General features: G+C 34.6%; 1 protein-coding gene and 1 non-coding gene across 9 annotated transcripts in view; one reads left to right on the top strand and one right to left on the bottom strand.

Moving 5' to 3' along the window:
• The window catches only part of MLLT10 (MLLT10 histone lysine methyltransferase DOT1L cofactor), a 295,452-nt gene that overhangs the window by 12,280 nt on the left and 262,403 nt on the right, over nucleotides 1-20,769 (top strand). For 2 of the 8 annotated variants that reach the window (XM_073229109.1, XM_073229108.1), the window contains exon 1: nucleotides 1,837-2,019. The exons of the other annotated variants lie outside the window; for them this stretch is intronic. The gene's annotated coding sequence lies outside the window, so the exon portion shown is untranslated. Of the gene's footprint in view, nucleotides 1-1,836; nucleotides 2,020-20,769 lie in introns of those variants that run through there. 8 annotated transcript variants of the gene reach the window in all.
• Nucleotides 7,442-7,507, bottom strand: LOC118970144 (small nucleolar RNA SNORD42). Its single transcript, XR_005057953.1, has one exon. It is a non-coding gene; the product is annotated as a small nucleolar RNA SNORD42 (small nucleolar RNA).

Raw genomic sequence — 20,769 nt, 5'->3', positions numbered from 1 at the left:
ACTGCTGATGCATTTCTAATATTTGCTTTTAAATTCAGGTTAGCTTCCTAAGTTCCTGTAGCTTGTATGTTTATTGGATGATGGACCTTTTAAACTGATCTACATTTTTATGTTTTGTTTTTAAGTTACTTATTTCTTTTTGTTATACTTTTTGAGGTAATTCTTTATCTTCCAGTTCTTCATTTAAATTTCTAAATTCTATTACATGTTAATTTCCAAGAGCTTTTTAATGGTCTCTGAATATTCCTTATTTTTTATCCTCTGATTTTGTGTCTTGGTTGTAATATGCTCTTAAGTTCATGAGGATATTGATGAGAAGGTTGTTTTTGTTTTATTTCAGTTTTCTGAAGTTTCTTCTTATGAGATTCTTTCATTAGAGTTCTTTATACTGTTTTGGCCTGTTTTGTTAGACTTTGCTTAAAAATCTGGTGACTCTTAACCATCTATTTGAATTAAGACAAGCTCCTAATGAACTGATTGGAAACTATATGTGTACGGGCAGAGCTTGTTGGTCAGTTGGTTTTATTATAAGTGAGGTAGTTGGGTATCTTTATTACAAGACTACCAACTGCCGAGTTTATTCAGAGAAAAAACTGTCAGTCATCTGTTTGGGATTGACAGATTTGATTACCAGTATTCCTTGAGCTGAGTGGTTGCTGGAATTTCACTATTTAGAATTAGATGTTCAGCTAATTCTTCGCTTTCAGTATGGTACTCTCTTGATTGGTTGTGCCTGATTTCTTGTTTACACTTCTGCAGGTTTCTAGGGTGGGGGAGAGATAGATACTTGGTGGTGTGTATGGAGAAGGAGATGGGGTGGGGGAGGTGATCATTTTTCAGATTGTATCTAATCCCTGAGCTCATGCCTCCCAGATACACATACCACCACTGTGCATGTACCACTCCCTCCCCCTAGGGATGCCTGGTACCTTCAGTTCCTCCAGTTTCTTGTGCTTGTGTGGTCTAATACCTTGCTTATTGTAGTGCCACAATCTTTTCTGATCTGTTAAGTTGTTTACTCCTTGTCTCCTCCCTAGCTTCCAGAATTTTAGAGTTGTTGTCTTTCCTTATGTTCTTTTTGTGGCTTTATGCCCTTTTATCTCATTTTTTGGAGTATTAGGAAGGAGAGAAGTTAGTTTTTAAGTTGAACTAATTACCTGTGTTTGTAATAGGGTCTTTTCCCATTTCTTCCAGAGTCTTTTATCTTTTAGTCTCTTGTTTGATTTTTTTCCACACTCACAAACTAGGAAAAAAACATTTTTTTCCCCCTTCAGCTCACAAATATTTCTGAATCTTTCCTTGGATTGTACTTTCTTCCCTTTATGCCTTTCACCTTTCACTAGCAAACTTCCTGGAAGAATAAAACCACAGTTCATAATCTGTGCTGCTTCAGCTGCCTACTGTAGTCTGGCCTTTTAGTCATGCTTAATGATTGAGATAACTGAGTAGTAGCATATGAAATTTGCATTTGCTATAACACCCTCATCATGGGGACACTATCCATTGTGTCTCCAGTGACCCTTATATAAAGGTCCATGTACAAAAAATTCTTTTAATAATTTAGCATCAGGAAAATTGTCTGCCTTGAGGATCTGGTATATTTCTTCCTTTTTGTTAGCTCTATGATATGCATTCTGTTTTTCTTTTTGTTTTGGCTCTACCAGGCAGCCTAGAACCAATTCTGGTCTTTAGTTACATCAGTAATCTGATTATTAGTACACTTGTTTCCTCCTCCTCCTGTGGGGTTTAGGACTTCACCTCTTATCTCTGTTTCTCTGCGTGTTGATTTCATTCTCTCATACTACAGACTCTCTACTTCATGAGGCTGGAACCATGACTGCTGGCAGCTCTTGGCTCTCATCTTCCTAGTCCCTTCTACCAGACGAAGGGGCTCTCTTGAAGAATCCTGGGAAGGACTCTGATTGGCCTGTTGGATCATGTACCCGCCATCCCTGTGGCTGGAATGGGGAGGGTACTATGAATGGCAACCTCACTAGAACTACATAGTTGGAGTCGGGGGTAAGAGCGTTTGCCTAAACCAGGGGTATATCCCTCATACTGGCTTTCAATGTTAATTTATAATCTTTTATTGTTATAATACATAATACAGGTCTTTTGTTTGTAGACTGCCTCAAATCCTTTTTCTGAAAAAAATCTAGTTAAAAATAAGTACATAAAATGCCACAAACAGCTGCTCATTTAACGTGCAAATCATTGCATTTTAATTCTGTTGATTTTGTTGTTAACTTCAAATGGTGAAATCCAGAATTTTCTTTTCAGTGTTCATTCTACTTGATCCACTTTCAGCATTTGAAACTGATCACTCCATCCTTCTCCTAACTCTTTGTTCTCATGACTCAGGAAGCTGCTGTTTACTCTGACCTCTTTTGGATTCCTCTTTGGCATTATTTCCTTTTTTCTGTAAAATTTATGTTACACATTTGCTTTTATAGCCTTTTTTTTTTTTTTAACTTTATCCTGTATAAACTTCTTCATGCTAGGCATCAATATCACCTGCACAATTTTTTTCTAGTCTGCAAATCCATATTTGCAAAAGCCTTCTGGATATCTGTTAGGTATCCTAGGCATCAAACATTTAATTTCTCTATTTTGGTAGTCATTGGAGTAATCTAAGTCCCAATTTTTCTGTTTTAGATTATTGCAGCAGCTTAAGTTATTTACTTAATTTTTGATGAAGTGATTGATATATTGACATGGTTCAAAAAATATAAAAAGGCAGACAGTGAAAATCCTTTTCTTCAACCTCTTATTTGCCCAGTTTTGCTTTCCAGCTTCCCATTATTAGTTTATTAATTTTCCTAGTTTCTTTACATGCTTATACCTACATAGACCCTGTTTTTCTTTTCTGCAAAAAGGTAACATATTGAACGTAGTTATAGTGAACTTCTTCCTTATCTTTTTACTTCTCTCCTTTTCAGTATAGTACTCCTCTGTTTAAAGATTATTTCTTACAGAGCAAAATGATTGTTGTTTCCCAGTTTACTCAACAGGCATACTTGTTTTATTGTACTTTATTGCTGTTTGCAGATAAGGCATTTTTTTACAAATTGAAGGTTTGTGGCAACCCTGTATCAAGCAAGCTGTCAGTGTTATTTTTCTAATAGCATTGGCTTACTTTTGCATCTGTGTGTCGCATTTTGGTAATTCTCACAATATTTCAACTTTTACATCATTATTGTATTTGTTATGGTTATCAGTGATTACAGCTTGCTGAAAGCATAGGTGATGGTTAGCATCTTTTAGCAATAAAGTATTTTTGAATTAAAGTATGTACATTTATTTGGACATAATTATGTGTTGCACACTTAATTCCACATATAAACAAGCTATTGCACACTTAATATACTATAGTATAAACTCAACTATTACATTCACTAGCTTGGCTTTGTTGTCGTGGTCAGGAACTGGACCCATTAATATCTCCAATGTATGCTTATAGTCGTTAACTGTTGGTGCAGGGAAATTTTCCCTGAGTCATGGTAGTTTCACTAATAGTATTGTATTTCACACATAACGCATTACATTTTTGTACCGATTATGGCTAGGCAAATCCCCTGCCTTCCACAACAACAAAACCTAATTGTGTAGTTGTAGAGCAGTAGGGTCAGAAATGTATGCTTTAGAGCCACGTAGGAGTTACAAGTGCCCTAACATGATGTACAGTCTTACTTTTCTGTCTGCCTTGTATTCACCCCTCCTCTTCTCACTTTCCGGACTTATTCTTCTACATAGCTATCAGCAGACAACCTCAAAATATCATTTCCTACATGCTGTTCTTCACCACTGCTTTTCTGTTCTCTAAGTCCCAAAGCCCAAAGTATTTTTGTCTTCTGTCTTAAAAAATTTTGCTCTGATTTTAATACAAGTGCAGAAATGCCAATTTTGGGTAGTTGGGGAAAGAAAGGTAAGTAAAAAGAAAAGAAAATGCATAATCTTACCCAGAGATATTCAGGTAGTATAGTAGTAGTGTTAAAATCATGTGCTTTGTATCAGATGGTCTGGATAAATGACTGGGCAAGTTTATTTTCTAAGCCACAGTTTCTCCATCTACAAAATAGCATAGAACTCTATGTGCCAAGTACTGTCAGCTTCTTTACACTGGAAGACAATACTATTTCACTGTCTCAGCAGGACAATGAAATATAGGTACTATTTCTATCTTTTTTAAAGTTAAGAGGCAACTTGGTCATAGAGAGGTTGGGTCACTATAAACCAAATCTTGAACCCTAGGCACTACAGAGATGATTCTCTTAACTGCTGTGCTGTACTTCAAATTATAGTTCAAGCAAATAACCAGAATTCTTAATACATATCTATATGTGAATATTCTCATCTTGATGTTATTTTCGAGTAGGAGAAAATTGAAATAGCATCAATGTGGTGAGATTAGGAAGTATGTCATCAGTAATAAAGACACTGTTCCTTCATGGTTGGATATTTTCTGAGGTTTATTAGCTTCTGCCATTGTATATATATATTTTAACCCCTTGTTGCTGCATTACTATTTTTATCTTTAAAGTTAAGAGGGAGAAATTAGAGGAGCTGTATTCTCTGTTCATGAAAGTTTCATTTTACTTTCCAGAAATTTTTTTTTTAATCTTCACTTTTTTGTCAACATGTGATTAATATTTATGGATGTTTGACTGTTTTTGGTAACTGAATTTTTGGGGAAATATTTTCTCTCCCAAACATACTCCATCCTTTCATACATGAATAACATGTCATGTTTCTTTTGTCATTTGAACAAATAGCTGTATATTATAAGCTATAAAAGGATTAATATTTTATACTTAACCAAACAAGGACTTCTAATTACTTTGGACCAACCCTGTGTTTTTTTTTTTTTTAAGTATCGTTTATATACAATCTTACGAAGGTTTCACATGAACAACATTGTGGTTTCCACATTCACCCATATTATCAAGTTCCTCCCACCCCATTGCATCACTGTCTGTCAGTGTAGTGAGATGTCATAGAGTCATTACTTGTCTTCTCTGTGCTGTACTGCCTTTCCCGTGACCTATCTATCTTGTGTGTGCTAATTATAATGCCCTTTAATCCCCTTCTCCCTCCCTCCCAACCTACCCTCCCTTCTCCCCTACTCCCCTCCCCTTCCCTTTGGTAACCATTAGTCTCTTTTTGGGGTCTGTGAGTCTACTGCTGTTTTGTTCCTTCAGTTTTGCTTTGTTGTTATATTCCACAAATGAATGAAGTCACTTGGTACTTGTCTTTTTCTGCCTGGCTTATTTCACTGAACATAATACCCTGTAGCTCCATCCATGTTGTTGCAAATGGTAGGATTTGTTTTCTTCTTAATGGCTGAATAATATTCCATTGTGTATATGTACCACATCTTCTTTATCCGTTCATCTACTTATGGACACTTAGGTTGCTTCCATATCTTAGCTATTGTAAATAGTTCTGTGATAAACACAGGGGTGCATATGTCTTTTTGAATCAGGGATCTTTTTCTTTTTTTGGTAAATTCCTAGAAGTGAAATTTCTGGGTCAAATGGCATTTCTATTTTTAGTTTCTTGAGGAACCTTCATACTGCTTGCTTCAATAGTTGAACCAATTTACATTCCCACCGAAAGTATAGGAGGATTCCTCTTTCTCTGCATCCTTGCCAGCATTTGTTCCTTGTCTTATATTTTTTATGTATTTTAAAAATATTAGCCCTTATGTTTTGGTCTTTGATCCATTTTAAGTTAATTTCTGTATATGGTGTAAGGTAAGGGTCCAACTTCATTGTTTCTCATGTGGATATCCAGCTTTCCCAGCACCATTTGTTGAAAAGACAGTCATTTCCATATTGAGTGATTTGGCTTCTTTGTCAAAAATCATTGGACCATATATGGGAGGATTTATTTCTTGCTTCTTTTCCATTGCTCTAAATGTCTGCCTTTATGCCAGTACCACATCATTTTGATTACTGTAGCTTTGTAGTAAGTTTGAAATCAGGAAATGTGAGTCATCCAACTTTATTCTTCATTTTTAAGGTTGTTTTGGCTTTTCAGAGTCCCTTGAGATTCCAAGTGAATTTTAGGAATCCATTATTTCATTTCTTCATATGATGTTTTTGGGATTTTGGTAGTGATGCATTGATTCTGTAGATTGCTTTGGATAGTAATGACATTTTAACAACATTTGTCTTCCAATCCATGAATATGGTATGTCTTTATGTTTATTTGTATTGTCTTTAATTTCTTTCAGCAGCATTTTGTAGTTTTCATTGTACAAGTCCTTTGCCTCCTTAAGTAGGTTTATTTCTAAGTTTTTTTTTTATGCTATTGTAAAGCATTTTTTAATCTGTTTCCTTTTCTGGTTCATTAATTTTTTTAATTACACTTGTAGTCAAATGTGGAGTCATGTGAAGGTAGGAAATAATACAATGAGGCCTTGCATACCATTTACCCATTTTTTGCAACATCTTAAAGAGCTAAAGAACAATATCCACCACCAGGATATTGAAATTTATAGATTTAACAGAATAATTATCACCGCAAGAATCCCTCATGGTGCCCTTCTTTTTACTCATTCTTGATTCCTTCCTGCCTCCAGTACCTGGTAACCACTAATGTATCCTCTAGTTTTGTAATTTTTTCATTTCAAGGATGTTATATAAATGGAATCATAGAACATGTAACTTTTGGAGATTGGGTCTTTTTCACTTCGCACAGTATTCTGGAGATTCATCCAGGTTGTTGAATGTATCAGTAGTTCTGTTCCTTTTTTATTGCTTAATATTCTGTGTTATGGGTGTACTGCAGTTGAACTATTCCTCTCCTGAAAGCTATCTCAAATATTTCCAGTTTGGGGCTATTATGAAAAAGCTGTTAGAAACATTTATGTACAGATTTTAGCATGAATATAAGTCTTCATTTCTCTGGGATGGATGTCCATTTGCATAATTACTGAGTTGTATGGCAGCCGTATGTTATTTATTTTTAAAGGCATTTCCAGTGTTTTCCAGAGTGACTGTACTGTTTTACATTTCCACCAGAACTCTGTGAGCAGTCTAGTTTTCTAGCATCATTGCCAGAATATGGCATTGTCACTATTCCTTTTATTTAGTAGTTTTGATATGTGTGTAGTGATATCTCATTGTAGTTTAATTTGCATTTACCTAATGGCTGGTGATGTTAACCATCTTTTCATGTGCTTATTTGCTTTCTGTGTATTCTCTTTTGGTCAAAAATCTGTTAATGGCTTTTGCCTGTTTTCCTAATTTGTCTATTTAATGTGGCAACATTTATATTTAGAAATAGCTAGTGGAACTCACTTTAGATGATCCCAGTTTTGTTGGCAACATTCCAAGCCTCATAGTCAGGAGCCAGATGAACATCACACCTGGGTGGAGAAGGAATCCTTAGGCCCTGCTGTCATTGTTCCCATACCCTCTCTTTCTCCTCCAAATTCTGGCACAAAGTGGTTCCTTTATTTAGGTCATTCTTTCCCAAATAGAGATTTTTCCATCATTTGCTTTTTTTTCCCAGTTGAGTTTGACATATATTCTAGATGAGTGATTTGTCAAGTTTGTGATTTGGTCTTATTTTCTCCCAAGCTGGAGCTTAATGTTTTCATCGTCTTGGGCTTTTTTTTTGTAGAGTAAAAGTTTTCAATTTTAATTAAGTCCAGTTTATAAGTTTTTTCTTTTTTGGGTTGTGTTTTTGTTGTCAAGGCTAATAACGCTTTACCTATTCCTAAATTCCAGATTTTTCTCCAGTTTTCTCTTAAAAAAGTTTTATGGTTTTGTTCTTTACATTTAAGTCTGTGATCCATTTTGAGTTAATTTTTGTATATGGTTTTTGTATAAGGTGTGAGACTCATGTGAAGGTTCTTTTTTTTTTTTTTTTTTTTTCCGCTTATGGGTATTCAAATGCTCCATTGTCATTTATTGAAAAATCTGTCTTGTCTTTCCTCTATTGAATTGCTCTTGCACCTTTGTCCAAAATCAGCTGGGAATCTGAGTATATCTCTCGGTTTTCTGTTTTATTCCATTGATCCATTGTCTATCTCTGGCTGTACCACTGTCTTAATATAACTGTATAATAACTGTTAGGTCATGTAAATGATGCATTCCAATTTCTTTTTCTTTTTCAAAATCATATGTCTACCTACTGCGTGTTGTTGGCTTTAAAAAATATATATATATATATGTATTTTTTTTTGGAATAATTAGTCTATGTATTTGAAACTTAGGATTTTGTAGAAATACCATTAAATCTGCTCATCAGTTTGTGGAGAATTGACATTTATACTATGTTGAATCTTTCAATCCACAAAGATGGTATGACTTTCCATTTAGTTAGATTTTTGATTTCTCATTATCTCTTTTCCATAGTTTTCAGCCTTCAAGTCTTGTACATGTCTTTGTTGATTTATACCTACTATTTGATTTTTTTGGAAGCAGTTGTAAATAGTATTGTATGTTTAATTTTGTATCTACCAAAATTAATTGATAGTGTATATGGAAGTAACAACTGATTTTTATATTTATCTTGTATATTGTAACCTTGTTAAATTCACTTGTTAATTTTAGGAATTTCATTGGGATTTTCTATGCAGATAATCATGTGATTTACAAATAGGGTTGTTTTTATTTCTTCCTTCTCAATTTGTATGCCTTTTATACTTGGCTGGTTGTTCTGGCTAGAAATTTCAGCACTGTGTTGATTAAGATGGGTGAGAGCAGATTTCTGACCTGAGGGAGACAGCATTCACTCTATGATGAAAACCACTGAGTAGGATGTCAGCTGTAGTTTTTTTGTAGATGTTTTATATGAAGTTGAGGGAGTTTACCTGTATTCTGCTTCTATTTTCCATAGTTTTTTTTTTCTAAATCATGCTGAACTTTAAGTACTTTTTCTACAATTGACTTATGTAATTCTTTTTTCCTTTAGCCTGTTAATATGGTAGATGACATTAATTAATTTAGAATATTTAATCAGCCTTGGAGGAAGCCCCACTTGATCATGGCATATAATTCTTTTTATATGTTATGGGATTCTAGTTGTCTTTTTAAAGGACTTTTGTGTCTTTATTCATGAAAGATATTGGGGGTCTGTATTCCTATTTTCATACTCTGATTTTGGTATTGGAGTAGTACTAGTTTTATAAGATAAGTTGGAAAATGCTTCTTCATTTTCTATTTTCTGGAAGAGATTGTGTAGGATTGGTGTTAATTCTTTGGTACAGTTGGTGTTAGCCCATTGATACAGTACTCCATGGAAACTATGTGGGCCTTTGTATTTCTTTATTTGGGATAGTTTATAAAGTACAAATTAAAATATTAAAATAGTTACAGGGGTGTTCAAAATATCAGTTTCATAAGTGATGAGTTGGAGTAGTTTGTGAAAAAGAAGGGGATCCACTGCATTTAAGTTGTCAAATTTATGTGTGTGAAGTTTAATAGCATTCACATATTATCCTTTCCATGTCTGCAGTATCTGTACTGATATCCCTTGCCTCAGTCCTGATACAGTAATTTGTCTTCTCTCTTTTTTTCTCCTCACTGTTGATATGGGCTTATCAATTCTATTAATCTTTTCAAAGAACTAGCTCCTTGTTTTGTTGATTTTTCTTTATTTTTTCTATTTTAAATTTCATTGATTCTGCTTTTGTGTTTATTTTTTCTTTCCTTCTGCTTGCTTTGGGTTTATTCATTCTTATTTTAGTTCTCTGGGGTGGAAGCTTAGACTATTGATTTGAGACTTTTCACTTTTCTGTGCATTGTTATCAATTTCCCTCTTATCACTGGTTTAGCTGTGTCTCACAAGTTTTGGTGTGTTGCATTTCCATTTTCCTTTAATACTTTTTTCATTTTTCTTGAGGCTTCCTCTTTGATTATTGTACCACTTCCTTCTGGTCTCTGTGGTTTCTGATGAGAAATCTACCATTTAAATATTTTTCCTCTGTAAGTCAAATGTTTTGCTCTGGCTGCTTTCAAGGTATTTTCCTTGTTAGATTTCAGAAGTTTAATTTGGATGTATTTAGATGTAGTTGCCTTTGAAATAATCCTAACTGAGATTTGCTCAGTTTCTTGAGTTTGTAGTGTGTCTTGCTAAATTTGGGGATTTTTCAGCCAATATTTATTCTCTCCTTGGAACTTTGATAACATAAATGTTAGATTTTTTTTTTTAATACAGTCCCAAAGATCCTTGAGGCTCCATTCTTTTTTCTCTTTTACAGTCTGTTTTCTCTCTGCTGTTTACATGGGTAATTTTCATTGTTATATCTTCTAATTTAGTTATACTTTTCCTGTCTTTTCTTCATTCTGCTGTTGAGGTCATCCATTGGGCTCTTCATTTTGCTTATGGTGCTTTCCAGGTCTACATTTTCCAGTTGATTCTTTATAGCTTCAATTTTTTGCTGAGGCTTTCTGTTTTTCCATTCTGTGTTTATAATTGCTTATTGAATCATTTTTATCATGGCTGCTTAAAAATATTAAGATAATTTTAACATATCTGTCAGATGTTAAAATTACATATAACTCAGTGTTAGCATCTACTGATTGTCTTTTTTCATTCATTTTGAAATCTTCCAGGTTCTTGGTATGACAAATGATTATTTTTGTACATTTTTAATACTATGCTATGGGACTTTGCATCTTACATAAACCTGTTTTAGTTGTCTTCCTCTGACGGGAAGAGTGTGGGCCCCATTCTCTGTATTCCAGGTAGCGGATGCAGTTCAAGTTCCCTACTTGGCCTCTATTGATATTTGAGGTAAACTTGTTATTGGTAAGCAGAGTTGAGAGTTAATGGCTCCCTACCAGATTTCCATAGTGTATGTGATGTCATTTACTACTATGTGTTGGTGAAAGTCCTTACTCTGCTAGATCTGCTCTGACACCACCCTAGAGGACAGGGTGGGTTCCTTCATTACTGTCAGGTAGCGGTTGAAGTCCAGACTTCTCTTATTATCTCTACTAACATCATGGCAGGAGGTTCTTGTTACCAGCCGGTGAGGATGAAAATTCTGGTTCCCTACTTAACCTGTTCTTATAGTACGCCCCTGGGAGTCGGGATGACTCATAGACTTATGAGAGTGGATGTCTAAGTCCCTGACTTGACCATTGCAGGAGTGAGTATGGCCAGTTTTTTCTGTGGTATTTTGCTGGAGTAGAGTAGCTACTGTCTAAAATTTTTAGCTACAAAAACTAATATGCCCTGGTCCTTGTCTAGAGAGAGAGAAGCCTTTTTTGGGGGGCTTTTTTGCATCTGCTTGTTGGTGCTTCTGAGTTGCTGACTTCCTCCATTCCAAGAGTGTGATATATTAGCCAAAAGTAAACCCAGGGAATTCAATGCCATGTAATTTCTTGGGTCCTTTGGTATCTAGCTAATTTTCCTTCTCAACGCCTTTCAGAATATATTTTTCTTATTTATAATGTCCAGTTTTTGTACTTAGTGGGAGGAATAGGGAAAAATATATCTACTCCATATTACAAGAAATAGAGGAAGTCCAGCTTTTGAGTTCGTTGAGTTTGCTCTGTTGTTTTCCCTTTTTATATTTCTTTGGTTTCTGCTCTGATCTTTGTTTTTGGGTTTTTTTGTTTGTCTAGTTTCTTAAGGTGCTACGTGAAGTAATTGATTTGGGTTCTTTTTTAGTACAGGCTTTAGTGCTGTAAATTTCCCCCTCAGTTATTGCTTTAACTGTTTTCCACAAGTTTTGGTAAATTTTATTTTCATTTTCATTCATTTAAAAATACTTTTTTCATTCATTTAAAAATACTTCTTTTCTCTCTTGATTTCTTCCTTGAGCCATTGATTATTTAAAAGTATATATAGATCCCAAGTATTTGAGCGTTTTTTTCATTGACTTCTCAATTGCATGTGGGGGAAAATTTTTTGTTATGACTTGAAACCTTTTTAATTTTTCAAGAGTTGTGTCATGGCGTGAATATGATCTGTCTTGGTGAATGTTCCATATGTCCTTGAACAGAATGTGTATTCTGTTAGTTTGTGTAGTGTTCTGTGAATGTCACTTCATGTTAATTTGGTTGATGGTATTATTCTGTCTGATGATATTAATATTGTTCAAGGCTACTGTATTGCGGATTTCTGTCTTCTGAGTCTTTCAGTTATTGAGAGAAGTTTGTTGAAATCTTCAAATATAATTGTAGGTTTTCCATTTCTTGTAGTTATGTTATTTTTACTCTGTGTTTTGAAGCTGTTATTTGGTAGAAAAAAATTAAGATTTTTCTTACTTCTTAGTTTAAGCCCTTTGTCTTTGTGAAATAATCTAATTTTCTTGGTAATAATTGTTGATTTTTAATTCTACTCTACATGATAGTAATTAACCATTTCAGCTTTTTTTCTGATTATTCATGTAGTATATAATAATGACCTTTTTCTCTGGCTGCTTTGAGTTTTTTTATCTGTGGTTTTACGCAGTTTGATCATGATGTTTGTTCTACATTTCTTCATGTTTCATTGCTTGATGTTTATTTGAGGAATGTTTTGTTCTGTGTATTTATAATTTCAACAGAAATGGCAAATTGCTGACATTATTTCTTCAGGTATTTTTTTCCATATTTTCTCTTGTTTGTCCAGTTATAAGAATGTTTAGTCTCTTGAAATTATTTTAAAGCTAACCTAAACTCTTCATTTTTTTAAGTATTTTTTCTGTTTTTCATTTTAGTAACTATTACTTGGTTTCATGTGTTATAAATCTCATACAGTGTTTTTCATCTTAGAGCTTATAATTTTCAACATTAGAAGTTCAAATTCTTTTTATTCCTTGATGTTGCTACTTAACATGTTTTTTTTTCCAGTTGATATATAGTCTTATATTAGTTTCAAGTATACAGCACAGTGGTTCACCAGTTACCCATATTATTAAATCCTCACCTCCACTAGTACAGCTACTGTCTGTCAACACAGGAAGATGTTATGGAATCATTGCTTTTATTCCCTGTGCTGTACTACTATTCCTGTGAGCAGCCTATGTTATAATTGAGAATTTTTGTGCCCCTTTACCCCCTTTATCCTCCCCACCCACCCCCAACTTCTCCCCCATAGTAACCACCAGTCCCTTCTCAGTGTCTGTGAGTCTGCTGTTAATTAACATATTTAATGTTTCCTCTAGGTTCGGGAATATATGCAGTGTATTCATCATAATTGTTTTAAAGGACTTGTGTATACTGATTCCATTGTCTGTCATTGCAAGATTGATTTACCTGACTGGTTTCCTTTCGTTAATGGGGTGTAAATTCGTGCTTCTGTATGCCTTGTAACCTTCATTGACTTTTAGTCCTTGTGTATTTTATCTTGTTAGGTTCTCTATTTTAGTATGCCTAAAAATATTTTGGACTTGCTCTGTGACATGGTTAAATTACTGCAAAACTTTTTTCTTTTTGGCTTTATTATGTTGTGTTTGGACAGACCAGAGCAATGTTTAGTTCAGGGTTAATTTTTTTCTCCTTGTGAGGCATAGCTGTTCTTAGTACTCTGATGCAGTATAAATTACCAGGTTATCCATTCTGGCTTTTGGGAACAGGTGTTATTTGCATCCTTGAGTGAATTTGGGTGTTGTTGTTCTAAATCTTTTGGGGTTCTCTACCTGGCTTTGAATAGTTCTCTCATATATGAGTGCTGATTAGTTACAATGTATTCTAGGGGAAGCCTCTGTATATCTCTTCATTTTTCTTTCTCTCTCCAGCTCTCTACTCACTGCTGATCTTCCTTGTGACCTCTAGTCACCTTGGCTTCCTTGGATTCCCAACTCCATTTCCTCAACTTGGGGAGACCTCAGGCTCTTCCTGGGTTCCTTCTCCCTGTTCCACAGCCTGCAAACTCTCAAGGCAGTAAGCTGGGCAAATATGTGGCTCATGTCATTTGTTCCTTGTCTCCCAGGATCACTGTCATTCATTACTTCTTGTCCAAAATCTTCAGTGCTGTTGTTTCATACATTTTGTTAGGTTTTATTATTTCATGCAGAAGGCTAGATCTGGTCCTTTTTACACCATCTTGATTGGTAGTGGTATCCTTTTGGTTTTATTTTCCATTTTCTTAATGACTAGTGATACTGAGCACATTTTAATTTCCTTATTGACCCACGTGTTTTCTCTTTTGAACAGTTTATTCAAAAACCTTTAGCCTTTTCCTTCTTCCTCTCATTTTTTTATCTTTATTCTTTGTCTATTCATTTGAATCGCAAATGTTCCTTATATGTCCTGATGTCCTGGATACCAGTCCTTTGCTAGGTGAATGTTTAATACTTATTTACTTAAGCGTGCCCTTTAGTGAGCAGAAAATTTAAGTCTGATGAAGTTTAATTTATCAGTTTTTTCTTTTATAGTTATTGCTTACTGTGAGCTTAGACACTTTTGCCTAACCGTGAAGTCATGAAGGTTAATTTCCATTTTTCTCTACGACTGTTTGTGTTTGTTAATTTATATTTAGGTCTGTGATGCATCTCAAATTAAGGTTTGTAGATTGTTGTTTCTACTTTTGGGTGTTCAGTTGTTTCTGCACCATTTGTTGAAGACCTTTCCTCACTGGATTGCTTTGGAGAAACATCACATGGCTGCCTAAGTGGACTCTGTTTCAGGATTCTGTATTCTGTTCCATTGATCTGTCTATCCTTATATCATTACTACACAATTGTGCTTATTTGTAACTTTATAATAAGTCTTAAAGTCAGATTTGCAAGTCCTTCAACCTTTATCATCTTTCTCAAGATTGCTTTGCATATTCTAACTCCTTAGCATTCTATATACCTCTTAATGTTAGCTTTTCCATTGCTCCAGAAAAGCTGATAGGATCATGATTGCAGTTGGTTTGAATGTATAGTTCAATTTGAGGAGAACTGACACTTTAACAATGTTGAGTCTTTCTATTCATTAGCATGCTGTTTTTCTCCATTTATTTAAATAGGTGAGCTTTGTTTTTTCTGAACAGTGTTCTGTGTTTTTGGTCTTGCATGTCTTCTGTTTTTAAAATTATCTTAATGTTTAGATAGTTCATGTTACTTGATATAACTGTAAATGGTACTTTTAAACAATTCATTTTCTAATTATTTGTTCTTTAGTATATAGAAATAGAATTGACTTACATATATTGACCTATATTTTATAGCCATGCTAACTCTCAATGATTCTGTGTGATTTTTGGTAGGTATATTAATTAGATTTTTCTCGTAGATGCTCATGTCATAAAATTTTACCTCTTTCCACTTTATATTCATTTATTTTCTTCCTTTATTGTATGTACTTGTATCTTGCCCCCATTCTTTGGGGAAAGCAGTTTTACATCATTAATTATGATGTCAGCTGTAGGCTTTTTATTGATGACCTTTATCAGGTTGTTTAAAAATACTTGGTTTATTATTGGTTTAAGGCTAAGCAAGGCAAGGATAACAGATCAGGAAAGGACTGTCACTGAAAATTGTATTATTTTAATAAAATGCTGAAGTGGTAGGTAGATGCAAGATAAAGGTAGAAAACATAGTTTAGTGTTGTAAGAGAGCAATTGTAGATGATCAGGTGTGTGCCTGTAGACTATGTGTTAATCCAAGCTAGACAAGGGCATTAAAACATCCACGAATGCAGAAGATTTCTCTCAAAACAGGGGGAGTGAGGTTCTAAGCCTCACCTCTGTTGATCCCCAATTTCTCACCTGATGGCCCCCCTGCGACTGTGCCTGTCTTAGGTTGTTCCTCTCTTGAGGAATCTTACCCGTCTCTGGCTAACCAGTCATCTTCCGGGGCCATACAGGGAAATGTAAAGTTGGTAAGTGAGAGAGAAGCCATATTGTTTGAAAAGGTTAGCTTTTTACTTTTTTGCAGATTTATGCCCTGTGGCTTCTATGCCCAGCACTTGTCTTGAGGTATCTTTACCACCTGGAGGAATTATGATGCTCGGTAAATTCAATATGAGGCACGAATTCTATTTAAGGGTTGTAATTAGGAAGGAAGAAGAAAAGCTATAGAGGTAGCATATGGAAGAAAACATGGGAGGATTGATTATTTCTTTGACATATCTTCTTGTAGAGTACCTTAAGCATGTATAGGTTTTAAACTACTAACTAACTTGTGCACACATATTAACATAATAGGAATACGGTGACATAAACAAAACAAATCTATAATTACCAGCCATCTCCAGTGAAGCCAAGAAAACCATTTAGGCACCCTAGGCATTTGTGAGAATTTGTCTATGATATGATGGATATTGTCCAACTGTACTTGAACAGTCTGAGAGAAATCAGACAAATTAAAGCAACCCATTTCTGGGATCTGTTCACATCCCATATGTTCTTTTAACCGTAGATACTCTATAGTCGTAAGATTTTGGAGCGCTACAACTTGCACCCCTCCCAACTCCTGGTTGAGTTCCAACAGTACAGATCTGGTCAAATTCGTTGTCTCACTGTATGCACATGCCAGCCGAGACATCTCCCTCCTCATTCCAGTGGCAAGTCCAGGAAACGGTGGGATGGATGCAGCCACAACCGCAGCATCGCCTGGATCCCTGTGGAGGCTTTTTGATGATCATCCCCGGGCACGAATCCTCCAGAGAGTGCTGATGCCGGAAGCTCCTCCTCATATCGTATCTTAGTTCATTTTCTGGGTAGCCAATCTAGTCCTTGATCTTCTGCATAAAAACAAACAGACCCTTTGCCCACACTTTGACATGTCCTCTATACCACTGTGTAGAACTCATTGGAGGTCAGCACACAGGAACTGCTTTTTTTTTTTTTATTAAGAGAAAGGAATATTATCAGAAAAGAGTACCTCCATAGCCAATCATCTGACACCCTTTAAGTGATCAAAATTAAGGATATTTAAAGCATGCGTTAATCTTTGATTTACCAATAGTTTTATGCTATCAAGGAGTAATCCCCCTTTTCTTTCTTTCTTTCTTTCTTTCTTTCTTTTTTTCCTTTTTTTTAAAATCTTTAATCTACACTTACATGAAGAATAGTATGTTTACTATGCTCTCCCCTAAGTTACCAAGTCCCCCCTAAAAACCACATTACAGTCACTGTCCATCAGCATAGCAAAATGTTGTAGAATCACTACTTGTCCTCTCTGTGTTGTACAGCCCTCCCTCCCCTTTCTCCCTCCCCCCCATGCATGCTAATCTTAATACCCCCTTTCTTCTTCCCCCCCCTTATCCCTCCCTGCCCACCTATCCTCCCCAGTTCCTTTCCCTTTGGTACCTGTTAGTCCATTTTTGGATTCTGTAATTCCGCTGCTGTTTTATTCCTTCACTTTTCCTTTGTTCTTATACTCCTCAGATGAGTGAAATCATTTGGTATTTCTCTTTCTCCGCTTGGCTTATTTCACTGAGCATAATACTCTCCAGCTCCATCCATGTTGCTGCAAATGGTAGTATTTTCCCTCTTCTTATGGCTGAGTAGTATTCCATTGTGTATATGTACCACATCTTCTTTATCCATTCATCTTCTGATGGACATTTAGGTTCTGCAATATATTCTTTATATATTACTGGATTTAAATTGCTAATTATTTTATTAAATGGTTTTACATGTACATGAGGGATGTTGTAATCTGTAATTTTTTGTAGTTTTGATATTACTGGTGTATTCATTAGTATTGTCCTGAACTGAGTGATTTTGGAAATGTTCTCTGTTTTCTGGAAGTGTTTGTATGATATTGATCCTATTTTATCCTTGGTGTTAGGATAAATTTACCACTGAAAATATGTGAGCCTGGAGTTTTATTTTGGGTGAGGGTTTTGATAATAAATTCAACTTAAAGAACTCTTCAGATTTTGTGTTTTATCTTGTGAATTTTGGTAACTTGTATTTTTCAAGGAAGTTTTCCATTTCATCTAAGTGTGGAATTGGTTAGCATGAAATGATTATTAATCTTTTGTCTTATTATTTGTGGGTTCTATAGTGATAATTTGTCCTTTATTACTGATAGTGGTAATTTGTGTGTTTTTTAAATTAGTTTTAGCTAGAGGTTTATCAACTTTGTTGATCTTTCCAAAGGGCCAGCTTTGACTTAAAATTTTCTCTACTGTTTCTTTTCTATTTCACTTTTTCCTGCTCTCATCTTTAGTACTTTCTTACTAAATGGTTTTGTGCTTTTGTAAGTTCTTTAGGTGGAAACTTAGGTCAATTTTATGTCTTCCTTTTTTCCTAATGTAGTCAGGGAACATAGTCTGTGATTTCAGTCCTTTTAAATTCATTGTGTCTTATTTTGTGGCCCAGTATATGGTCTTTTCTGTTAAGTGTACCATTTTCAGCAGAAAGAAGGTATGTAGTGGTTTATAATATTGCTTAGATTATGAATATCTTTGGGACTTTTTTTGAGGGGGTGTCTAGTTTTGTCAATAACCACAATGGTGATGTTAAACTACCTTACTATTGTGGAATTGTGTATTTATCCCTTTACTTGTGACAGTTTTTGCTTCACGTTTTTGAGGCATTGTTCTTAGGTACACTTTATGATTATTATGTGGTCTTCATTGTTTGACTCTAATCATTATGAATTATCCCCTTTTATCTTTACTAATTTTCTTGGTCTTGAAATCTTTTATCTGTGATATTAAATATAGCCACTCACTATCTTACACTTTTGATTTGTATGGTGTATCTTTCTTTATTCATTTACTTTTAACCTATTTGTGTCTTTATGTCTCATGTCTGTTATATGGCTATATAATTTACACATGGCTATATAATTGCATTTTACTTTTATGTCTGTGCTGACATACTCTTTTAATTTCTTAAGCTTAGTCTTAACATTTAATGTAATTTATGATTGGACTTAGGTCTACCATTTTGTTACAATTTCTATTTGTCTCGTCTTTTTCCTTTTAATATATTTGAAAATTAATGTAAAAAGTCTTTAATGATAATTTACATCATACAATTCAACCATTTAAAGGGTACAAGTCAGTGGTTTTTTTGTATATTCACAGAATGTACAGCCATTACCATAGTCAATTTTAGAACATTTCATCACCTCATACAGCAGCTCTGTGGCCACTAGCAGCCACTCCCCATTATCCAACCTCTCCAGCCCCCGGCAACCAGTAACCTACTTCTCTCTATTCTGGACATTCACGTAAGTGGAATCATACAAAATGTGGTATTTTGTGAGAGGCTTTTTTTCTCTTAGCATAACGTGTTTAAGGCTCACTTATGTTGTAGCATGTAACATTATTCCTTTCTCTTGTCTAATAATATTCTATTGTATGACTATAGCACATTCTATTTACTCATTAACTGATGGACATTTAGATTGTATCTACATTTTGGCTATTAGGAATAATGCTGTTATGAACATTTGTGTACCTATTTTTGTGTGGATGTATGTTTTCATATTTTTTGGGTGTGGAATTTTTTAGTAATTCTATGTTTAACCTTTTGGGAAACTGCCAAAACAGCTACACTGTTTTACAATCCTATCAGAAATGTATGAGGATTCTACTTTTTCCATATGCTTGTCAACAGGATATGTTTATCTTTTATTGGTTATCTTTTTGATTTTAGCCAACCTAGTGGTGTCTCATTGTAGTGTTGGTAAGTATTTCCTTAATGACTAACAATGTCAGACATCTTGCCATGGGCTTGTTTTGGTCATTTATTGTAGAAATCTTGCAGGTGTAAAGATTGCTTTACATGGCCTATGCTGTCAGTTATGCTACTGTCGTATGAATTAGGTCTACATTATAAACTCCAGAAGACAATATTGTAATTTTTTGCTGTCAGTAATCATATGTATTCTTAAGAATTTAATAACTAAAAGTCTTATATGTTTACCGAGATATTTACCATTTGTGGTGCTCTTCTTTGGCTTCCTCAAACATACGCATTTTCATCTAGTTCCATTTCCTTTCATTTAGAAGAATTTCTTTGAGCCTTTAGTTTAGTCCATGTCTGTTAGTATATATTTGGTTTGCTGTCTTTTATCTGAAAATATCTATTCATCTTCATTTTTGAAGGATATATTAGTTGGATACATAAATCTGAGTCAACAGGTTTTTTTCTTAAAACGTGTTAAAATGTTGTTTTAGTCTCTTTTGGCTTCCATAGTTTATGATGAGCAATCAGCTACTTACCCAATCACTCGTCCCTTGAATATGATGTGTCATTTTCCCTTGGCTGCTTGGAACCTTTTCCCTTGTTTGGTTTTCAGCAAGCAGTTCGGCCACTTGGGGTTAACTGAGCTTTTTGAATCCATACTTTTGTCTGTCTTCAAATTGAGGAATTTTCATCCATTATTACTTCAAAATTTTCTCTCTCACCACACTGTCATAATCATAAGTTCTTTCTCCTCCCCTCTTTTCTTCCTTCTTTTACAGGCCTTCAATTATACATTATACTTCTTGACACTGTTCAGTAGGTCCCTGAAAACTTGTTCACCTTTTTCACTTATTTTCTCTTTTTCAGATTGGATCCTATTTGTTGATGTAGATGCAAGTTCACTGACTTCTTTCCTTTGTCATCTTGATTCCATTGTTAAGCCTGTCTAGTCAGTTTTTCACTCACATATTGTATTTTTATGTATTTTTATGTTTTTAGAATTTTTTTTTAGTTCTTTAAAGTTTCTTTTCCTCTGTTCAGATCTCCAGTTTCACTTATTCTAGGTATATTTTCGTTCACATCAAAGAACTTAGTTATAACAGCTATTTTAAAGCCCAATACTAATGTCCAGGTCATCCTAGGGTTGATCTTCATTGATTGGCTTTTATCTTGATGTGATTAATCTTTTTCTGGTTCTTCTTAAACCAGGTAACTTGGATTGTTTCCCAGACATCATGAGTG

The sequence above is a fragment of the Manis javanica genome, chromosome 2 (assembly GCF_040802235.1).
Source record: "Manis javanica isolate MJ-LG chromosome 2, MJ_LKY, whole genome shotgun sequence".
NCBI classification, from domain to species: domain Eukaryota; kingdom Metazoa; phylum Chordata; class Mammalia; order Pholidota; family Manidae; genus Manis; species Manis javanica.
This window is presented reverse-complemented; position numbering and strand designations above follow the sequence as displayed.